Raw genomic sequence first — 20,424 nt, forward strand, 5'->3', positions numbered from 1 at the left:
CGGACATGAAAATGTCAAATACCTAAAATACACCTAGGCTAAATAGCATATTAATTTTTAATGCCTGCTCATCCTATGCTGCTATTCTCATATCAGGCCTGTCTGCCAACAGCTGTTGCTGGCACTCTGGCTGGGAATTTATCATCCATCTAGCTAAAGGAGGGGAGAGAGGGAGAGAATAAAAAAAGAGATGGGAGACATTGTTCAGAAGACAAGGAAAAGGGGAGGGACAGATCTGTGTTTTCATGGATCCCTACCTTGCATTTATATCACCTACACCTTGCAACTTTCTTACTTTGATATACGAGTGGGATTCAATTACACTAATGCCAAACATAAATTGTTCAAGATTCCTTCCTTTTTCCCACTCCGCGGGGCGTTATAGCGCAAGCCTCCTCATACATAAAAGAGAATAAGGAGCAGAGTGGTGACATTGACGCTGGAGGTAGTGACATTGGGGAGAGCGGCAGAGGGAGGCGAGATGCACTGAAGCAATGTGCCAGTGTGGGTGTTGAATGCCACCCATGTGCGTTTTTAGGTGGCATGTGGTGGATGATTATCATAGATTATCACAATCCAGATTGTTACAAGTTCTGTCTGCACACATAGCAGCAGTGTACTGTAGCTGTGTGACTGTCTCTGCGTGCGTGTGTGTGTGTTTTGGTTTAAGAGAGTGCCTTTGGGGATAAGACTAAATGGTGAGTGAATGATGAACAGTTGGAGTGTGTGAGTGTATGTGTGCATTTATTTGTGTGTATGTGTCTTGTTCTTTTATCATTACAGTGTGAGAAGCACATATCAAACAAGGTTTAGAAAAATGTGAAAAATCTTCAAGTTGAGGACATTTTGCTACAGGCTAAGGTATGAATAGTGTGTGAGCTTACCTTAACACTCCAACTGCATACTGGAGTGCAACCTGTCTGTTAGGATCAAGTGGCCTCTCTCTGTCACTCCTGACTTACTGCCGCTTACTGGAATGGCCACCTAGAGGGAGAAACAGAGGAGGGGGAAGATTAGAAGAGGAGGTGATAATGAAATATAGACCTGAAGAGGTAAAGAGGAAAATGGACAACATAAAGAAGGAGACAGTGATGGGTGCAAAGGAAGACGGAGATGGGTTGGGGGAGGGGTCGATTTAAAAATGAAAATCTAACAAATTCAGCGAGCGACGCTGCAGAGGTCAAGGGAACGCAGCCGAAAAAGGTTAAAGATGAAATCAAACCCAGCGCACTGCAGTGCCCGGAGGCACAGCTGAAAATCTATCCCTCCAGGGCAAGGCCACCGCTGACGTGAGGCACACAAGAAGCTAAATACTGCACGCCACTCGGGGATCTTTCATTTTCAACCGATCAATATGGGCTTATATTTATCAGGGCCTCTGAGCAGCTGCCACGTCTGACAACCTCCACTTCATTTTTGCACTCCTCCTCAGTGCTTTTCTCCTCCTCGTCCTCTTCTCTTCCTCCCCCTCCTCCTCACGCTCGCACGTTAAATTGAGCCCCATCGACCATGAAAAGGGGCAGAGACCCTGGATTGCCATTAACCCCCCTCGTGTCACTAGACTGTCTAACACACACACACACACACACACACAATGCCCTGGAGATACAATTCTGCTAAAGGTCTGTCTCCCCGTTCTTTAAAGAAACATGCCTTATCATTATGGCCTTGGCACAGACATCAGCACCTCTTCATGTCTTTTGTTCCTCAAGCTGCCCATGCCACCCAAGACACACACACACACACACACACATGCACAGAAACAAACAAACATGTGGAGACATACTGCCCTGCCAAACTTGATTTTAACTTTTAATTTCCATTAAATGTCCATCCATTTTACCATTTGTACATCCCTTTTTTGACAAATCTATTTCAAATAAAAAAAATTACAAATCCCAAATTACCAATATAAATCTGAGGAGCAATATGATAAGCAGAAGATTGGGTTTAGGGGTCTGAGTTAAAATAACTGGCTGTCTAATCATCTGCACAACAATATTTGCTGTGAGGCATTCTAAATAGATTATCGCTAGTCCATCTGTGTCATCATTGATTTATAAGGCATTAAGCTGCTTGGGAAAGAGAGAGGGCCTTGCCTTCTCTGGTGTTAAAGGGGCTTCTTGTTGAAATCAGGGGCACGGCAATGGAACAACTGTGGCACTTGTCTAACCTCCCCTTTAATTGTCAGGCGAGAGGAAGTGAAAATAGGACGGGCGTATCTGTTTTTTTTTTCAAAAAGGGAAGTATGAATCCAAATTTTCTGCATCTCTTTTTGTTTGCCGATACAAAGAGGCTGGGAGGAGGGAAGGAAGTACAAGGGGAAAAAAAATACACACAGAGAGAAACAAATAGCACACACAAACACACATGCACATACACACATGCAGAAAAAAAACAAGGGACATCATTAACATATGAATGCTATATGCAAATGGTAGGGAGAGAGCAGATGTTGTTGCATTTAATTGACCTATATGTGAATTGCATCCAAACCTTTCAGTGTGTGCTCTGGGCCCACTGAGTACAGTTTTGACTGGCTTTCTAGTATCACTCAACATATGAGCAGGGAGCACAGCCATTTTAGCAGTGTTGAAACATAGAGAGAGATGACTAAAAATAGAATAGAATAGAATTGTAGGGAGAATAAGTGTCTGCTGAAATATCGTCAAACCACATTGTTTGTCCTAGTTCTTTTTCCATCATCCCTCACTGATGATATCTCTGCCAAAACGGATTGTATTTTGCCTACTAACAGGTGGTGGTGGAAAGTAACTAAGTACATTTACTCAGGTACTGTATTTGAGTACAATTTTGATTTAATCCACTACATTCATTTTAACACCTAGTTACTTTGGAGATTCATATTTTACATAAAAATCACATAATGAGTTAAAAATATAGATATTGTTACTTACTAAACTACCCAAGAGTGTATAAAATTGCTAAAATAGTGAAGTGTAGTCAATATTTAATCAAAACCATGATCTTTTTCTAACCTTAGCAAAGCGTTTTGCCTAAACATACCCATCGGTCACGGTTGGTGATTATTTACCTGGGTGGGGACTACAGACACTGAAGGTTGCTTACTCACTAGCAATGTTGTTGTCTAGCTTGGTGCACTAAGCTTTGACTCCAGCTATAGAGGACTATAAAAGAGAGAGGGAAGTGGGATGAGTGAGTACACCATTATCTGTATCTGTTCAGCCAACTAAATTATATACGTTCGTATCTGTACTTGTATCTGTAATGGGCGGGGCTTAATCTGGATGTGGGTGGTGTTTAAACCGGACGTGGGCGGGATTAACCGGACGTTGTTAGCCAATATGGGTTGATCAGAAGTTGCTATATTTATTAGAAAACTATTTACAGAACAGCTTCAGAATTGAGCTTCAGAACAATGCTTTTGATCACAAGAGTAAGAGAACTAAGATAATTTTTTTTTTATAAAAGTTGCTATATTTACAAGCACAGATATTGACACATTTTACTCTGTTGATACTCGTAAAAAGTACATTATCTATACCCAATACTCGTTTTGTACTCGCTCAACCCTAGAGGGAACTATTTAACTAACTATTTACTTTCTAGCGATAGTTCCTACATGAAACTGCTCACAACAAGGTCTGTGGATTATCTTGAGTAACCAGGTCATGATTTCTGGAAAGAGAGATTGCTGTCGAGTTTTTCAAATGTAGTTTTTGGTGCTTTGAGCACCACAAGCCGAGTTCCACATAGTCCCATTCTATTAAAAAATATGAAGACATTTATACGGCCGATATCTCAAAAACACGGCAACTCACACCAAAACAGTCTAGATGGATAAGGAAAAATATGTATTTTAAATTTTGGGGTGAACTGTCCCTTTAATACTTTATTTCTTAAAAGAGTGGAATAGAGCAACATGTCCTCATAGATATCTTACAAAAAGTAATGCACCATTTTTCAGTAAGTCACGAGATGTAAACACGTAAGTCACGTGAAGTAAATTACGTGACTTAACTTACATAGGTTATGTAATTTACGTACATAACTTTAAAAAAAGTAAGCGTGACTTAAAATAAGTCAATGTTGACATTTGGTTTCACACACAAACTGGGGTCTCCTGGGTGATAGTCCTGTGTTTGGCATATCCATCCACCCCGTCCACCACCCTTGGACTTTGACGTTCTTTATACTTCCTCATCTGACTTCATCCTTTGATCCCGTCGTAATTACTGAGGCCACTAGAGGTCGCCGCCTAATGATAAATGCAACTGCCTCGTGGCTCCCGATTACGTGGGTTATATTGAATTATAGTGCATTACTTTTCGTAGGTATGACTACAAAAAGTGAACAGCCTGAATAGAGTGGCTCTAACAATAAGCTACAATTATTGAAAGCATGAGAAACATAAACAGGAACAGCCTCATTTTTGTGAGGTTCTTAGTGGCTACACAGCCCATTACTCATGAATCCCATTGTTTTATTAGTTTTAGGGCGCTGTCTTCTGTGCCCTTTTTACACCCATTCACTTGTATTAGATGGAGGCAGAATTAGGAGGAAGCTAGTGTTGAATTAGTGTGTATTACATGCCTGAGATGGCTCTCATTAGGAAAGAGAATACAAAATAGACACAATTTTACTATGAATTTCATACTGTGCTACTTAATTTGAAGTAATATCAAAATACTTAAAAAGTAAAAACTATTTAATTTGCTCATGTCAAATATTTAATTATATGTATTAAGCATGCTTGCTCTGAATTAAGCTTTGTAGCTGGTGCGCCCTCTATTGGCCAGCCTCTATTAATACCCATAAAAACTAATGGTAAGACGCGTTCATCGAATATGTTTACTTATGTTTTTTTTTTTTATGTAAAATTGGTGGCATTACATTTCTTTCAAAACAGATTAACTATTGCAAATTTGTAAGTATGTTAACATAATTTTTAGGAGACACTGTTGGGCCCGAGAGTTCTGTTCAAAATTAGATGTTTTCCACATTAGAAGTGAAATGTGCACTTGCACTGGCTTTTGTCTTAATATCATGTACAATACGCAATTTGAATCCTACATGGATAGTAACAATGAAAAATACTACAGAATGTAAATACACTGAATGGCTATTGCTGCACATAAATAGCATCAAAAATGGGGTTTAATATTGTGAAAACTGTAAGGGTTATTCCTCTCTGACTTCTACTATGGAGTAGAAGTATAATAGTAGTATTTTTACAATGGGGTATTATTATTTTTACTTAAGTAAAAAGTCAGAGTATTTCCTCCACTACTTTGAAAATCTACTACTCATATTTAGCCCTACCAAGGCCCCCTAACTACCTTTTATTCTGCAGGTAGAAACAGAGATGGAGAAACAGAGAGAAAGAGGAGTGAAAGTCACACATTTTACACTGCAATGTTTGCATGGGCGAGCCATGAAAAACACAGATGCTATTTTCATCTGGGCCTCTGCCTTTCTTTTTTATTCTTCTCGTCCCCTTTTCTCTCCCTCCCTCTCTCTTTTATTCTCTTACTCTATTCCTCTCTTTCTACACAACCCCCCACCCCACCCCCACCACCACCAACACCAACACCACCACACACACACACACACACACACCATTCTTGGGAATGTCATTAAATTGTATTAAATAGCCTTTGTCCAGGGGGCAAGGACCACCCGATATATGATAATACATTAATGCCCCAGTGTAACAGCCACTGAGCCGAGACCATCTTAAGAACAAGCACGGTGTGTGCCATTGTGTGTGTGCATGCGTCCATGTGCGTGTATGCTAAAGAAGTGTATGGCAATGCGGGGAGAAAAAAAGATGGAGAAAGGATGAGGCGAGTTGGGGTAGAGAAATAGAAAGAGTGAGATATAGAGAAAAAGAAGGGAAGAGGAGGGAGAAAACAAGGTGGTATGGCTGCCTGCGCATGTGGCTCCCTAACAACTGTGACACATACTAATAGAAACATACCTAATAAATTACGAGCTTTCAGGGTCTGGCAAGCTGACATTTTCTCTGTGCACGGGACAATTTCATATCTGCTGCGCAAAGTCAAGGGGCTGCTGGACCAAATTGCATCACACAGAGATGCCAGAGGATTAGCATAAAAATTAACACTTAAATTTCAGCTTATTGTCAACCCCACTCCTGCACCGGCTGCCTCACAACAATCAGTTCCTCTTAGAAATCTGATTAGATTCCATGACGCTTATTATCCCAGTCATGTCTGCTTGCCCCCTTCACTTCCACCACCACACACACACACACCATTGGCATAGTCAAAGCACTGGCTGCCATGACTGCCCAGACCATTTGTTTAAATGGAATTAAGGAGAAAATAAATCTATACATGTGGCATTTCTTTTGACAGATGATGCCTCATTCTCTATGGCATTTCTTTTGACAGATGATACCTCATTCCCTATCTGGGTGTTTATCTTGTGATTTTGTGTCTTTAGCCTACAGAGAAATCCATCCTGACATGTTGATACTGTATCTTTTGAAAGTCAAGTTAATTTAAACTCTCTTGAATGCTTTGTTGCAGTGATGGCTGGTGGTCAACCACAAACTATGAGTGGTTATTATTCACCATTTTCCATTTTTCAGTAAGAAGAATGAGCATTACATTTAAGTATTTAGATTATGATCTCACTGATTTGCCTCAGTCTTATTTATAATCAAATGCCACCATGGTTTTATGTCTCTCTTTATTTCCACCTTCCCCCCTTCAAAATTAACTTCATCACATCTCATCCATCCTCAAGTACACAGCCGTCACAAATGCTTTATGTTTACAGCAGAAAGCTGGAATGATGCAAAAAAAAATCTCGTTTTGAGATCTCATGAGGCTGTCGCAATGAAATATTTGTCAATAACGCTTTCTGTTGAAGCACATTGCACAAGCATGTACTAAAAGCACAGCGCACGTTGGGTGGCTTTGGTAAGACTCTTGATTGTTTAGACAAATGGCATTTCATCGCATCCAGATGTCTTTAAGCTGTGCTCAACCACCATCTCTGCTTTCCAAGGCGCAGGCTGAATGTATACAAATATCTCCTCATAACTGCATTCCTCATCTGGGCCTGCAAGCGTCACAGCACTCGTCCCTGATCTTGGATGACAGCCCAAGTACGGAGAGTTAACATTTGATATTTAGATTTTTGAGGTAATCCTCACAGGGGCAAAATCTTTCACTAGAATGCGGCCTTGATTAGTTTAGCTCAGTTGGAGGTAAAACACATCACCCTGCCGATCAACTACAAGAAAAAAAACTTTCTTTTTTAAGGGGTTAAAATCAGATATGGGCCTTTTTGCAGGGTAAAACCAGATTTCAAAGCAACACAAGTTAATTTAAAAGCATTTTTTTTTTCAAATTTAAAAGTAAAAGCATACAAGTGGCAGGGAATGAGGTGCACCCTGGCCGGGACAGGCATTATAACATAACACTGGTACAAAGGGTCCCGAATAAAGACGACCACAGGGTTGAGAGAGGGAGAGAAGAGAGAGGGAGAAGGAACAAATCGTCTGATGTTCTAAGTGGATAACAACAGCTCCTGCTATGCAGCAGCGGAGGCGCAGAATAATTTAAACCAGCTACCCTGCTACCCCACCCCTCCTTCCCCTCCCTCACCCCCTGTCCACCCCTCTATTCTTATGTTAACACGGCTAAAAAGGAGTGGGCCACCCAGCAGCAGAGAGCAGAAACTTAAGTCCACGCTTCAGGAAAAATAATCCATCTCTCTGCCTCTCTCTTTGCAATGTAACTTTACACACTGAGACACACACACATACCGCTTGGTAAGGGAAAGGCTGAAACAGATACAGAGAGGAGAGCACCAGTACATTTACTGTGTCTTTAAAGCATATTACTTTTCAGACAAGAGTTTGAAGAATAATAAACCGAGTGCTTAACTGGGTTATTTTCCCTTTCAGTTAACGCCACGTAACGGCAAGGCGGGGGCGAGAAGAATTCACAAGTCTTTAAATGCAGAGTAAACACTGCTTTCTTTGTTGATTGTAGAGCTCTGTTGTGTTTTTTTGCGGATGTTGCCCCCCTTCCCCTCTTTCTCTTTCTTTGTCTGTCTATCTCTCTTTTCCAATCTTCAACCAGAAGGGCTGCTGTTGTGTTTGGTCTCTAAACAGCACATGTGAGGTACACACATCGCTGACATTTTATAGGTTCAAATCCCCAAGAATGAGAGAAGCAAAGAGTCATATTTTATACCAGCGGTTTATTTTAACGGGCGCTTGTAATTAACGCAGCATGTCCTCTATCTCCCAGCCATCTATGCCAAGGTCTTTATTTAAACAACTTTATTGTGAAATGTTTGCGTTCTCAGCGTTCGGCCAGGGCCCACACACAGAATATTATTTCATACTTTGAGGGGAGGGTGGGGGTGTGTGTGTGTGTGTGTGTGTTGGGGGGACTTTGGAAGAGTTTATGCTTTGAGCGGTTATTGTTTTTGATTACAGCAAGACTCTTTTTAAAATGGATCAAGCCCGGTTACCTTGCACACACACACATACACACACATGCACACATCTACCGACTCATGCTGAAATTGTGAGAGGCTGAAGGAGAACCTGTTTACAGAAGGGGTGAGCGAACCTGAAGCCTTTGCTTGGGCCAAATGTGCAATCTCAGAGTGATTTATGAGAGTAAGATCACACTATTTATGTCCAAATGAGAGCACTTGTTTAATGCCGCTGCTTGGGGGCTTCTTTTTGGAGTGTGTGTTTGTGTTCTTACAGGGTTTAATGGAATTTGATGGGGAGATTGAGTGTTTACACTTGTCAAAATGACCCAGAGTTAACACGGCGCTCAACATACACAGGCATATATCTCACAGGCTATCACTGCAACTTAGAAGATCAAACTGTGTGATATGTGCGTCCTATCAAAACCCACATGTGTTGAGCATGCTGTCGCATTTTGCAATTGTCTATTACTAGAGCAAATCTCTTGTGGTGAGCACGTGATCATGGTCTATAGTGGTTTCACAGTATTTATCATTTCCTCCTAAAGACATTGATTTGATAACTTGGTAGACAGGAAGCCACACTTGAGTTTTAAATATGTATGGCCAACATGGTGTGAGCTGTCAGCACATTAGCAGCTACATTTCCACATATTCCTGCACTTCTGATTTGTTATCTGATTGTTCTTTGTATGTGATGCGTATGTATGTATGTAGAGTTGGACATTGGACGGAAGGCAAATTTATATGGAAACCAGACAATAAAGCGCATGTTTATCTTCTCTAAAGTTACAAACCAAACCATACAGTTTTCCAAATTCTTATCATTTAATAATAGAGCATCCATGCTTAGAATATAATATGTTATAGTAACCTACAGTGCCAGTCTACTGGCATGCCTGCTGTCCAGCAGATCAGATGGATCGTAGATTGCCTTGGGGAAGCTAAGTTTAGTATATTCTGCTTTTAGTACACAGAGGTGATTGACAGGAAAAACCTGTGAGAGGGAGACGGTGAATCATGACAAAGGTTGTGAGTAAGTATAGCTGCACTGCTGCAGCCTGCTGAGCCACCAAAAAACACTTCAACAAATGGATTCCAATATAGGGTTAGCGTAAGTAATGCCGTAGGCACTGTGTGTGTACAAAAACTTCACACACCACAGCCTCTTCTTGTAGAGGTACACACAGCAAAGCCTTAAGGATCGAAGGACAAACAACTTGCTTTTTGACACTTTAAAACACTTTGCAGCAGCCTCATCCTGCCTTTTGTGTCTTCTGACATTTGGCTACTATTTTCCTTTTTAATACATATCCAGGAAAAATGGGGCAAAGGAATCAATGAGTTACATTGAAAGGGTTGGTCACACTTCACCAGTGCTGCAAACATTGGCAATGCAACATAACACACACACACACACACACACACACTCACTTACTCATAAAGGCATGCACTCTTTAAACCAAAGTGCCACTTCTTTACCCACAGAAAAAGTCACAGACATGTTCTGACTGTGATACCTACACCAACTAGAGAGTGTATAGATGTTCTCTAGTTGGTGCAGGTGTCATAGTTATTTCCCCTTATTTGCCTTATCTGGTGACTCGATCGACAAACATATACACCGCTATATCAAAAATGACCCCCTAGAATATCTTAAGAAGTGTAATATTCTGATGTTCAATCAATTTTTCTACCAATTCTATTCATATTCCCCATTTTATACTAGTAGCTATAAAATATAACCATGATGGATGTGAAAATGTATACACAGAGTGGAGACAAGACCTTACACTGCCACCAGAAATAGCTGCACTGTATTAAAAGCTTGGTGATATCATCTTGATGAGAAACACATATGCAAAAACATTCTTAGTTTCCCTGTGGATTCAAGTGAGAAAGGAGGAATCTGCAAAACCATTTTATTCTGAAAGGAAGCCACCAGCATGACCCATGTTGGCCTGTACACTGTACACTCCCTGTAGCTGTATGATGTCTGTGTCTGTGAAGTTCAAGCTCAAAGAAACACAATTTTACACCAAGTTAGCTAGCCTGATGATTGTAGACATAATCATTCAATTTTTGCAATTAAAGTTTGCATGCTAGCTAACCTGAACTATGAAAATATAGGTTCTTTGGCTTTTAATAACTGTGTGCCTTAGTCTGTCTCTTCCTGGTTCACTCCCACTATCCTCATTCCTTCTTCTTCTGTACTATTTGCTGTCATTTTCCTTTCCTTGTCTTTCCTCCCAACCCATCCTCTCCATTCAGCCCTTCCTCAGTCTCCTCCTCCCCTCCCCGATATGTTGTGGTGTGAGAGGCTATAAGGGGATAAAGTGAGGTGTAGACACTTCTTTAGCCTGGTGGAGGCCAAACAGATCGAAGATGAGCACCTGGCAGCTGGGTAGGCCACGCGCTAAGAACTCCTATCCTCTCCCTCCTTTCTTATCATCTATCCTTCCCTTTATACTGCCCTTGCCCCTTCTTCTTTTGATTTTACTCATGTACAGTACATGTTTTTTTCAAATAAATCGGATGTGTTGGGTTGGCATTTTCTTTACTTTTAGAGATAAAAACAGCCACTGTCAGACAGATGCTTCCACAAATCCAGACATTTTCTAACATTGTGGCAAGGCTGGTCTAAAACAAACTCAAGTAAAAGTGCTGTGCTGTGAGGAAAATAATGTCTTTTTAAAGTGTAATTGGTTTACTGACTATTTGAAGGCGTAACAAGCACATTCCCAAGTGCTCTCCAGCCCAACAAGTAGGGGTAGTGGCCATTCACCAGAGCTCTATCGATCGTACCTGGCTCCGCCAAACGCTCTACTGTGTCTTTCAAACCTTTTCAATTTTTAATCACCAGCTTCAACATCAGAACAAATCCCAATACTGTCAAACACCCACACACATGTGTCTGCTGAACGCAAGCAGGAAAGAATGCAAAAGCCACAAACTCTAACAGATGCAAATACACACAAAAACTTAAAAACATGCATAAACACCCCTCTACTCAGTACTTCAAAAACCCTTGTCCCTGCAGACGCAAGTACACACACAAGCTCCCTACATCACACACAAAAAATACAGATGCACACATGTAAGCTACAAAGCATATTTCTCTATATATTTCCAGTCAAAACCAAGGATTGCTCTCTCAATGCCAGCTGACAAATAATCTTTAGATCTACATGCATACTGAGACTGTGTCTGTCTGTGATTGTGTGTGAGTGTGAGAGAGAGAGAGAGGCATATAAAACCATGCGTTATCACCTGGCCCTGTCTTGTGCCCAGCCCCAGACTGTAACCAGCTTTGACCTTGGGCTCCGCCATATTCATTACATCATTAAGTTACCTCTTCATTAACTTTTCATAGTTTATGGAGGAGGCATCAGGAAGGAGAAGGGATGGGGGTGAGTTGGTGGTGGGGGCTCTTTATCCAAAAACCTTATCCATGGCTGGGCATCTGGGCGCTGTTCTGCCTGCCCAAGAGTCCCCTGCCCCCTGCAGTGTGAGAGGGGGTGTAATCTGGAGATTAGACAAGAGCTTTTGTGGAAGGTTGTTGGTCTGATTCTCCAGTCTGAAAGACTGGGTAAAATGGGTGGGGAAATTAAGTGAAGAACACTCTACTATCTCTCAACAAATACTGCCCTAGTGCCCTTGAACATGGTCAACCCCCAGCTAGATGTCACAGGTCCACTTAGTTTTCATTAACCAAGCCCAACCTGCTATTCAAGTCAGGCAGGGTCCAAATTCCATCCTAATCAGGTTGGGTAGGGTCCCATTCTATTAATGCAGGATCTGTGTGTCAATATGTCTAATATTCCAATGGATCCAAACAGACTCGCTGTTAGCTCTCATCACATGGTGCATCATAATCATTGCATGGAAAATGTTGTTTTTTTTTAAGGTGAGAGTGCACTGTGATCTTGATTTGTGGGACATGTGTTGTTGAGACTGTCCTCCCAAGAAACACAACAGCATCAGTTGTTTTAGTAAATGCCCAAAAAGACATATGTTTACGTTAGGACAAAGGCAAAGTGACGAAGCCCTCCAGCTGCAAACATAGGCATAATTGTTTGTCGGGAGCAGAAGAGGAAATAGTGTGAAGTTGTTTTAGAGCCACTAAGTCCACAGACGGGGGAGGTCGGGGTGGATAGAGCCGTCAACAAAACGTTGGACATAGACACAGGAAGCTGCTGTTTGTAAACGTTGCTTTCATTTGGCAATAACATTATCACAGTTCTTCTTTCCTTTGGCTGGCTGGTAGTGAGTGAGGCTTACTAATTAACTAAGAGACCCAGATGTATGTAAAAGTTTATTTTCTCATTTGTTGAGCTACTGTTGGACTGAGAGACGGCCTACACCTGTTTGCTTACTTGTCTTTTGGTTCTGATCACAAAATTCTTAATAAAATCCAAACAAATCACAAATATAATTTTTTGTTGTTTAATTTGGAGTAGTTGTTGGTGTTGCTGCTCTTCTCGTCCACGGCTGCTTGTTAAATAGTGGCGCATCGTGGGTCTGTTGGGGTTGACCACATTTCGAATTGGGTGCAATTATCCTCTGGTCTATTTCGGATTGGGTCTGAGTGTCCTTGGGTCCCTTTTGGATAAGATCTCTATTTTCAAAAATATATTTCTGCACTTTGGTTTTGGGTTGGTTCTCTGAGACTTTCACACAACTGTTTTTAATTGGTAGCTAAAAGTGAGACTGCGTGTAACTGTGTTGAGTATGAGCAGAGTGTTTGAAATAGAATGTACCCACAATTTTATGATCTGTTACCATGAAACATCATTCCATTCAATTCAGTTCAATTTTATTGGGAATCATCTATCCATCTATCTGAAATCGGATTGTGAACATATTTGTGAGTGCTGGCCTTGTAGGCACCAGGCACTGTTGTGCTTCCACACCACTCCGGCTTTCTGTCATTAGCGATGCATCGCCCCGACCGCAGGCACAGATTGTGTTTAAAAAAAAAAAAAAATACTAAAAAAAATACAGTCCTTGCCAGCCACCATCTACCATTTCAGGCCAATTATAAATGGCAAATCACTATACAGCTTTGCTTACTTACTCTCCCCACCTCACTCACTCTTTTTAACGGCGTTGCCTGGCCAGATTCTGCTTCTCTTGAGTAACGTGCAGATAGCCCTTTGTATTACAAGCTGCTGGACGCTTGTTAGTTCACACTTTTTCACAGAGAGAAAGAAGGGGGAGAAGGAGCGATAGACATTTATACTTTATCACCTCAAGCTTTTTTCAGACGTTGCAAGGTGTGATCCTAATTTTGTAATCCTTCTTGAACACTTTTGGATGACATGAGCTGAGGTCAAATCATAGTTTTGTGCAAGTCTTTAGGTAATATTAAAATGTAAAATTACTATGCAAATACTCAGAATACAAGGCTGACTCTAAAGATCACTCACCAATTATTGAATTACTAAACCCTAATAAATTAAGGAGAATAAACCCTTCAGGAAAAAAGAGGGAGGGAAAAAAAGAAAAAAATGGGGAGATGTTAATAGAACTTTATACATGCTGAGCTAGAGATATGTGCAAAAAATGGAAATGAAAAACAAAAACCAGAGTTCAATTCAAACTGGGGCAAGGCAGCAGGAGTGGGTTTATCTTGCAGTTGCTACGCAAATCTACCTTTCTATCTTTCTCTCTGTGTTTTAGTTTCTACTTTTACTCTTCCCACACACTCTCAATGAAGATTAATGTAGGATTTACATTTAAAGAATTATTTAATGAATAAGAAAAATAATGAAAAGGGGAAAAGAAAGGAAGGAATGAAAAGAGAATACAAACAAAGCTTACAATGACTTATATTTGTGCTTTTGGATGCCAATTAGTCCAAAATTACTGCCCTTCTTTAAAAGTACATATGAATGTAGACTTAAGCAAATCAGCATAGATAACAAATAAGTTGTATACAAATCTCTGATCTGAGATGTATATTTGCTGTGATTGGAAATGTGCTCTTCCAAATTGCAATGATGCTCAGATCCAAGATTGTTACCTGATTGCTAGTGTCTCCCCTCTCTGCCCGGCCTGGCTGTTCTCTCTTTGTCTCTCTCTGTCTTTTTCTTTCTGTGTTACCTCCTTTTCAATCAAATACCATAGTAATAGTGATGTATGTTATCTGACCAGGTAGCTTCCATCTTATCAGGAACAATGACTACAATTAATTGTTATTTTGATTTGGAAAACTCAAGATTTTCTTCCTCATCTAATGTCATCTGTTAGTTAAAGCTTTTAGCTTGGCTATAGCCTACTCTGCACAGTAGATCCGGCAAGCACTTTAGTTAGCTACATTAGATCCTTACACTCACACCTCTCTGGAAGCGCTCGGACACAAACAACAAAGCAGAGATATGTAAAGTGTCTAAGCCACGTGTTGTGTTAAACCCAAGACAACTGGTCTCCAAAATCCACAGACTGCAACTTGTGACTTAAACTGAAATTAAATGAATAGTTTAGAGAGCATGGTAATCCCTCTACAAAATCCAATCATCATGATAATCAATAGCAAAGGACAGAAAAGATTACACAGGAGAAATTGAGGGATGAAGCAAGGGAGAAATCAGACCTTGTGCTCAACTCCATCGGAGTTCCAGGTATGACATAACATAAGCTACATTTTCGGCATCGAAAACGCCTGAATGAGAAAATGGATGATTGCAACGTCAATGCATGCATGCATGCACACCACACACAGTCAGTCAGTTGATGTTATCTTGCAGATCTTGTTTTCTTGGAAGTTGCACTGCTGAAAAATGTGTGCAAATACACCAGATCACTTGTTTTTAGTCTGGTTTATTGTGGCAGAAAATGAGATGTGTAATAAATGGCAGCCGCAACTGAAAGGCCAGATCAGCAGAAAAATTGTTCTTCCTTCCTCCATTCTTTCCTGCTTTCTAATTTTCACTCCTCTTTGAAGGTATTTCCATATCCTTACATTGATCACAGAGTACATTGATCACTGCATACAACTTAATTTAAGAGTAATTTAATTTAAGAGTTTGAATGATGTTGAAAAAAAGTTATTACCAACAGATCCAGTGGCAGCTTTGAAATCAACAACAAAAATCTAATTCCTGCAAGATAGCCAAATGGTAATGGAAAATGGCAAATCTCTTGACCAAGTCTGGCCATACAATAACTTATCTCAGCAAATTTAGTTCATGCAAATTCAGCAAATTAGCTCATGCAATTTCACCACCCAAAGTAGATGAACCTGAGGTACTTAGATGGACACCAAAAATTGAAATTATGAAAAAAAAATTCATAAAAGCCATTTTACCGAAATTTTAATGTGGTGAATGGATCAAACGAAACAGCACATTTATCAAAGTTTTCAGTAACATTAAAGGTGGGGTATGCCATTCTAATCCAATACACTTCTTTTTGTCAAATTCAGCAAACATTCAGTGTGTGTGCTGAAAAAAAAACTCTCTCTGAAAAAAGTCTCTGTAAATGGGAAATAAACAAAGTTGCTCGGACCGAGCCATACAACACTATTCCAGCCATTCCAGCCATGATTTGTGTGTCATGTAACATTAAATGACTTGCCCATAGACATTCAGGTTACTTTCTAGTTTGCCAAGACATGCTATTGTTGTGATGTTAGCTATAGTAGCAGGAAAGTTGTGAGTATCGCTGTCTGGAGCAGCTGTGCTGGCTCTGGGAAACGTCTTGTCCTCCCTGGCTGTTAGTTTCGCAGCAGCAACTGTAGGACTGTAGTCTGCTAACCCACAACCTAGCTAACGTTAGTTACATTACTTGCTGTGTTGTTGTTCGCTCTATATCACGGTATTTGTATTGGATTTCTCCAGAATCGCATACCCCACCTTTAAGTAACAAATGAAAACTTCAAAGTTGAACTATCTCCTAGCGACTGAGCACTCTGTCCAAAAAAATCAGACTTCACTGACATGTGACACTGTGCCTTTCTCCATACTTTTGTATCCTTTGGTATTCCTGCATCGGATTACAAGTATTCTGGGTACTAAAGCAGTTCTCACATAATTACCTCTCTGCCTGCAGCTGCCATTTTAGCCGCCGTGGTGTGAAGTTGCTATATGCACCTGTAAGGTGTCAAGGTCTCTCTATTTATTGTAACCACACACTCACAGAAAGCCATCCCTCTTTTCTTGCCTGATGAAATACATACAAGATGCTTCTATCTCCCAACAGCACAACGGAGGGAAAAAGTGAGACAGAGCATCAGATAGAATGTATGAGCTGCGAGATGAGGTGGATTTTTGTCTATCTGACAGGTAACATCCAACCTGTTTTCTTCTCTGTCTCAGAGACATTTTGTGTCTGCCTCACAGCATTACTGTCAAGTTAATCTATGATGGAACCACTCTAACTTCCCTTCCTCATGTTGGCCTTATGGCTGTATTCACACACAGTATGTTCAACACTTGTAGCAGGCCCATTTTTAAACCTGTTTGAATTACAGGAACAAGTGTTACAAAGTAGTTTAGGCTATAAATCAAGGATATTTTTCACTGGTTCTAAGTTTAAAAGAGAGCAGATTGGGGTTGGGAAAAGGTTAGCATGAGGTTAGCATGTGCAGACAGATGAAAACTCTTATTCTCCAACATTATAATATAAAAGAAATGTTGCATATTTAGTAAGTATCTCTCAATCAAACGATTAATCTGTGAAAATGACCAACAGCGGCTGATATCTGAACTCCAAACCAAAAATATGAGTCTGGTTAAACTTTTCAGAGATGTTTTCAAAATGTCACTGTCGTAAGATTGTTTGAGTATTCAAAACATTTCAAAACAGTCGTAGGTGGTTGTTACAACTGGAAATATGAGTTGGTGTACAAAATTCAGAGGTGACGACTTGGATCAATAGTGATAGCGCTGAGTGTACAGTGTGTCGTCACACACAGACCTCAGACATAGCAATCAGTGTGCAGCCTTTGCTATCTGACGGGAGGAGCACCACTAGGGAAATGAGGCACTATGTGTATGAGTGTGTGTGTTGTGCCCATGTGTGTGAGGGAGAGAAAGACCTCAGTGCCCTAGGGATAGAGTGTCACATAAGCTCCATCACAAGGCCACTTTATTGGGCCTGGCATGGGTCAGACCCCTACTGTCATCTTCAAATATGCCCGCCACCTGCTCACACACACACACACACACACACACACACACACAGCTACACACATGAACATGCACACACATGCTCACACATCCATATGTGTACATGCTCACCATTAACTACACACACATACTCATGCATACACAAACCAGCACACATGGCTTGCAAAGAATTCATCTGGTGTTTTCTGGTAATTGCAACAATAACACCAAATCTGGACGTGTCACGTTCATTTCCCAGGACCCCAGAGTGGAGGGCTAATTTCAAACAGCCTCCCCCTCTCACACGCAGTCCTCTGTCCTTTTTTCTCCACCAGCCCCTCTTCTTCTTTTTTTTCATCCTCTCATCTAGAGGGGGGAAAAAGGCAGTCTTTTATACACCGACAAGTTTTGCAGACGGTTATTTGCTTAAGAGAGGCAAAACTGACTGAAATTCTTTATTCGTCTACCCAGCAAGTGTTCATGTCACTCTGCCTTCAGATTCCACATGTCTAAGATATACGCCCAGGCCTCTGTGCCAGGGACTCAGCCGCCAATATTATAAATTAGCAATACAATAAGATTTGCAACGCTGCCACAATCAGCCCTGAATGCGTAAGCAAATCAGCCACTTACTCCCTTCTTTTCCAAATAATGCCAGTCTAGTTTTTTGTTCACAAAAATTTCAATACAATGTTGATTTCGTAGAATCTGATAATGTAGGCATGCTTTTATATATATATGTATACTGTACATAGTGTGTGTGTGTGTGTGTGCAGTTCATGAGTGTATTCTGAGGTTTTTGTCTTACCTTGTGATGTTGTTCATAGCCCAATTTTAGTGTTTTTTTTACATATGTGAATGCATTTATTTGCTACCCACATACAATTGGCACACTGAACTCTCTATTATCACAAAATTAGCCCTGTGCTTAAAAGTGTGAGTGTGTATGTGAGTGTCTAGAGTATGTGTGTGCTTTTTTTTTTCCCTCACAAGCACAAGTATGGTTGTGTGTTTGACCGTGTGAATCGGTGTGTGCACGTGTCTGTTCTGTGTGACAGTGTGTGCCTGTCTGTGCATGTGTGTGTGTGTGTGTGTGTGTGTGTGTGTGTGTGTTCCCTGATGGAGATAAGTCTGAGTGGTTAGGAGGGAACAGATGTCAGCTGGTGTCGGCTGCCAGGAAGACTGAACAAAGCCAATCACGTTACCTTCCTGTCCAAAACGCATGGCAGAGGGAGACCTGCATCTAACAACAATTTGTGGCATTAACTCTGAGCATGCCACCCTGCCTGCACCCCCCACCTCACACACACACACACACACACACACACACACACACACACACACACACACACATACACATACACACACACACATATAAATACACACACCACCATCATCCTGTTTGGAATAAACCTGGTAAACGACTGGTGGAGATATGAAAGACTGCATGGGGGAACTAACAAAATGGCGTCTGTAATATGATCTGCCCTTGTTGTTACAGTAGCTTAATCATTCATAAGCCTGTACAATGGAAGGACTGGCAGGCATTACTGATTCTCTACCAGGGTCCTATGTTCCTTTTCAAACATTATTCTTAACTGTTTTTCTTACAAGCTCATCAAAAAACAGCATTTAAATGTTAACTGACTCATTGCTTCAAATAACTAATGTTCCTTCACTCCCCTCTCCCTTTAGTTTCCCTCTGTCTCTCTTTCAATCTTTCCCTCTCATTCTTTCTCCATCGAACACCATAATATTAGCAGTAAGTTCCCTCATAAGCTAGGATAAAAGTGTAAAACCTAATTTGGGAGAGAAACACAGAGATCTTAATTCTTTTAGAAGAGAAGAGTGAGTCATGCAGAAAAACATATTCACCATGTATCATAAACAATAGGGAGTAGTGAGAGAAGAGACTAACACACCCACGCATGCACGCATACAGAAACCAAAAATGAAAAAAATATAAATAACAATTATGGAAATATAAATTACATTGTGAATGAGGACATACGTCAGAAAAGTCCAGTACCATTATGATTTTATCATACAAATGCATAATGTAATTATATGTCCAATCAAAGCCTAGAATCTGCATATGCTGATTCAAAATTCTCTTAACTCTGATAAGACCAACTTTAAGAGGCCTGCAAAACACAAATTCCTCTTTCTCTCAAGCCAGAGTTTAATCTCAATGACAGTAAGAGCTTCTGTTTTGAGGAGTACACCGAGGTGACTGGCGATACCAAAACCGTCTGAACCAACTATAAAGTCATCTGGGTTGCATCTGCTCCAGTCCAGCATGTTTGACCAGACTGCATTAAAAATTATCTCATCTATGCAGAGACAGCTGAAACTAGAAGAAGGAAAACAGCAAAGAAGACACACTTTCAGGCGACAGTGTAAGCATCCAAATGTGTGTGTGTGTGAGTGTGTGTGTGCTGTAGTCGCCTTGGCATCTTAGCCTTGACTGACAGATCCTTAGAGATTGGTACAAATCTGTTGACCTTTGACCTCCCCACTGAGTTGTAAAAACCACACTCCATTTCCCTTAAGACTTTAACAGCCTGCACAAGTGGTGTGTGTGTATGTGTATGTATGTGCATGTGTGTTTGCCTCTGTCTACGTGTGCATGCAACGTGTTTGTGTGTGTGCGTGTGTGTGTTTGTGTGTGTGTGTGTGTGTGTGTGTGTGTGTGTGTGTGGTGTAACCCTGAGGTTAAAGAGTAATCTGCAGCCAATTAAGCGCTTCACTAGGAGGGCCCTGCTTCCATGAATGAGAGGAATGCTCTACGAGCTTAAGAAGGACTGACTTGACTCAGTGCTTTGGAAGCAGTATATGTGCGTGA

General features: G+C 40.8%; 1 protein-coding gene across 12 annotated transcripts in view; it reads right to left on the reverse strand.

Annotated features, from left to right (window-relative positions):
• The window catches only part of znf536 (zinc finger protein 536), a 226,008-nt gene that overhangs the window by 144,018 nt on the left and 61,566 nt on the right, over window positions 1-20,424 (reverse strand). For all 12 annotated transcript variants that reach the window (XM_044192965.1, XM_044192983.1, XM_044192903.1 and 9 more), the window contains one exon: window positions 885-984. The gene's annotated coding sequence lies outside the window, so the exon portion shown is untranslated. The remainder of the gene's footprint in view (window positions 1-884; window positions 985-20,424) is intronic.

Source organism: Siniperca chuatsi, linkage group LG1 (assembly GCF_020085105.1).
Source record: "Siniperca chuatsi isolate FFG_IHB_CAS linkage group LG1, ASM2008510v1, whole genome shotgun sequence".
Classification (NCBI taxonomy): domain Eukaryota; kingdom Metazoa; phylum Chordata; class Actinopteri; order Centrarchiformes; family Sinipercidae; genus Siniperca; species Siniperca chuatsi.